A 4,209-nucleotide genomic window follows, 5' to 3' on the forward strand; every position below is an offset into this window, starting at 1 on the left:
CCAGGATGGGCCAACATGGGCCTGACGCCAACGCTTCCCAATCCCACATTTGCCAAGTTGGCTTGGATGTCCTTTGGGTGGTGGACCATTCCCTGGTACACATGGGAAACTGTTGAGTGTGATAAACCCAGCAGCGTTGCAGGTCTTGACACAAACCATTGTGCCTGGCACCTTCTACCATACCCCGTTCAAAGGCACTTACGTCTTTTGTCTTGCTCATTCAGCCTTTGAATGGAACACGTACACAATCCACGTCTCAATTGTCTCAAGGCTTAAAAATCCTTCTTTAACCTGCCCCCCCCCCTTTAACAAGTGACACCAATAAGGGCTCATAGCTCTCACCTGGATTCACCTGGTCAGTGTGTGTCATGGAAAGAGCAGGTGTTCTTGAATGTTTTGTTCACTCAGTGTATATCTCATGTAGAAAAAGAACAAACATAACAAAAAACAATGTTGTTGATCAGTGGTGTAGTCACATCCTGAGTGGCGCAACAGTCTAAGGCACTGCATCTCAGTGCTAGAGGCGTCACTACAGACCCTGGTTCAAATGCAGACTGTATCACAACCGGCCGTGATAGGGAGTCCCACAGGGCGGCGCACAATGTCGTCCGGGTTATGGTTTGGCCTGGGTAGGCCGTCATTGTAAATAAGATTTTGTTCTTAACGGACTTGCCTGGTTAAATAAAGGTTCATTAAAATAAAAAATATATAAAAGGCTTTTATGTACACATATATACAGTAAATACATGGATATTTTTTTATAATTGTGTTCCACTAGTTGACAACACATCCTGTCTGAAATAGTGTGATGCATGTCTCGGGCAAGTGGGTGGAATGTTGTTGGATTGCATGGAATGTTGTTGGATTGCATGGAATCCATTGATTGAATACTGACTCATCAGGTTCTGTGGCTGGACCTATTGACCCAGCATAGAAAACATGATCAAAACAAGATCAGAGGTTACCACAAATGTTGAATATCAGTTTTTAAAACTTTCAGTCTTCTGGTTTATACTGTAGATGTTGATGAATGTTGGGGAATTTGAATTCACAAACCTCTTGCTCCAGACCTACAAACTCAGGCTGTAGATGTGGTTGTAGATGTGTGGTTGATGAGGGTTCTTCTGGTCCACTCATAAGCCAGGAATAGAGCTCCGTTGGAGGGGAAGGCCCGCAGGACGGTAGGGGTTAGACCACAATACAGAGCAGCAACCCCTGGAACAGGGACAATACATCTTCAAGCACATCATGGGTGGATGCATAACAGCCCATACATGTGAAATCTAAAGGAGCTCAAGCTGCCCGAGGCCACTACAAGAAGATTGGTGGCACCTTAACTGGGGACGACGGCCTCATGGTAACGGCTGGAGCGGAATACGTGGAACGGTATCGAGTACATCAAACGCATGCTTTCCATGTGCTTGATGCCATTCCATTCGCTCCGTTCCAGACGTTATTACGAGCCTGCACTACGAGGGACAATCCTAATCGTCTGTGAGCTAGTGAGTTCATTCATTTCTGTTATCTGGAAAAGAAAGCTGCCAACATGAGTATATAAGCAAATGATAGGTTAAATAACTCAACCAGAAGTTTATTGATGAACACATTTGAGGCAGAATGCCATGTAGTTTAGACGACTTGGGGAATAGAATCAGATTAGGAAAAATAACGTGGTATCACCTTCTGTCCTCGTGATACAGAGCAGTGTTCTGATAAACCCAGCCTGTTTGCCTGACATAGATATAACCTGGATTCTGGATTTGACTGAATCAATGGGGTACACGGCCAGCCAAAAGGCGGCCCCACCAACTCCTCCACTGATTAACAGCGGAACAGCATCTACCAAAGACAAAAACAAATAATAAAATCAGTTGCGTAAAGCTATATCATAGACATCTATCTAATCTGGAATTTGCTGAATAGCTAAATGAGAAGTTGAATCCCTTCAGTGGAGTCATAAGGAATGGACTCACCCAACTCATCCGTGGACTGGCCAGTCTTTGTAAAGAGGGTTCTGCAGATCTCATAGCCCCCAAAGAAGAGGAAGTATCCAGGCACCCCTCTGAGCCAGGTGCTGGTCATTCCCTGGAAGAGGCCTGAGGACCATCTGTCTTCAATATGTCCCTCGCCACCAACCAGGTGGAACTGGGAGAAGGCGAGCACCAGTATACAGCCAAACACATCATCTATTATCACATCACACAACGTCTTACTTGTGCATTGTACGTTGTGCCTAATGTGCTTTCGAGTAGAACCCTAAGGTAATATGGTTTCCTGAGACATATTTCATTCACCAGTTTACCGTGTTTTTGCAAGATAAGCAAAAAGGGATGACCTGCCACCCATGTGTGTACTATTTGTGTTGAACCACAATTATAACATGATCCCGGTGTCCACAGAACAGTTGCGATGCTTACATGTGTGACGCAAGAGGGGTCTTTCCAACCATCCTCATCTCACGGTCTGTGGGACACAAAACCAGCGAGGACAAGACAGACGCCAGGGACCCAGACAGGGCATTCTGCAGGTCACTGTGACAAAGACGTTATAGACAACGAGCGAGAGATTTACAGGAGAGCAAAGAGAAACAGCAGCAAAACACAATAACAGACGAAGAGACCGCTTTGCATTTTTTAAGCCCTCAGCCAGACACATGGGGAATGGGGAGAGGGATGAGATGAGAGTGCTAAGACAGAGATCCTCTGATGCCAACCTGAGGTGAGACCCTTTCCCCAGCCCAAAGACTCTCCTGGTGAGCTGCTGGCAGGTCCCGTAGCAGGCGAAGAACACAGCGTTCTCTGCCACGTTGGCCAGTAGAGCAGGCACACTTCCCTGGTAGAGAACCACGAAGCCCGTCGTGGCGGTATGTCATCAGGGAACAGTCCAGGCAGCCACGGTACAGGCTGGGGAACGTCTACATCTTCACCTTGACCGCGTCGAAGGGCTGACCGCTCAGCACACACGCAACACCCCCTATGTGAGAGGAGAGATTTCCAGGGTCACCATGAAGGACCTCAACCCTTTCTTCCACTCTTCACGATTAAAAAAATCACATTTTCTGAATGACAGCCATCCTGTTCAGCTTTGTCCTTCACTAGACGTTTCCACTGAACAACAAAACAACCTTGTGTTGTACGGGTGTCAGTCAAGAGTCATCAAGGCTTTAGGTAATTGAGGTAATAAAAAGTTGTATTTGCCTGCTGCCTCAGCAATGAGGTTTATGATTGTGTCGGTGATGCGATGTAATGTACATTCCTCCTCCACGCCCATTGTGTCGGAGAGTCAGCGATGCACGCACACTGACGGATATGATGAAACCTTTTGACTTTTCGGGCAAACTTTTTGTTGGATAATAAATAACCTACAAAAGAGGAACGTGTTCAACTACACTGTGCAGCGTATTTGGTGTAGTGGATGTGGGGAAAGGTGGGTTGCAGATTATATTCGCGAAACTCAATGGGAGGAGCTATTTAAAAAAGGTATTATTAACCTTGAAGATTAAATCCAGGATAGTGGCTTTCCCAAAGCATACAATTTCTTAAAGATAAGAATACTTCTAAGCAGCTAAATTCTTAAATTCTCAGAATTGTGACATGTTCCTATTAAGTGTAATCATGAGTTTTAACGTTGCTACTAAAATATGCATGCCTGTCACAACAGTAGTGCAACTTGCTATGGATAAGAGCATCTGCTAAATGTTCAAATGTAAAATCAAAATACCACAATGTTGCATAATGTTTATTACATTTACCGCTAAAGAAAGGCCACAAAAATACAAAAATCGGTCATTTCCATAGAGGGAATAAATCAATTTGGTCCACACAGAACGTAAAAACGTTTTTATTTTTTTATTTTTTAGATCAGAGGCATATAAAACACATTGTGCAGGTGCAAAGAAAAACTCCCGCCTTGTCCAACAGCTGTATTGTCACCACTGGTCAAGAGATGGAGAAATGTTAACATCTAAAATGTCATTCCACTTATCCAAATGAACAACAAAACAAAAAAACATAGAACCCATTTCATCATCATTCCTTTCAGCCATAACACATTGAAATGGATCAGTCCTGCCTCAAACACACAGGTGGTTGGTATAATAGGCCACGGCAATGTTACCTGAATACCTGATTGTCAGACTGGACACCTACCTCAAGTCTATGGATTTTGTGTCTAGATACACATACAACTCCCTCAAACGCAAACTTACAA

General features: G+C 44.4%; 1 pseudogene; it reads right to left on the reverse strand.

Annotated features, from left to right (window-relative positions):
* Positions 1-1,078: 1,078 nt before the first annotated feature.
* LOC115134929 (mitochondrial ornithine transporter 1-like) lies at positions 1,079-3,270 on the reverse strand (annotated as a pseudogene).
* Positions 3,271-4,209: the final 939 nt, after the last annotated feature.

Source organism: Oncorhynchus nerka, linkage group LG10, assembly GCF_034236695.1.
Source record: "Oncorhynchus nerka isolate Pitt River linkage group LG10, Oner_Uvic_2.0, whole genome shotgun sequence".
NCBI classification, from domain to species: domain Eukaryota; kingdom Metazoa; phylum Chordata; class Actinopteri; order Salmoniformes; family Salmonidae; genus Oncorhynchus; species Oncorhynchus nerka.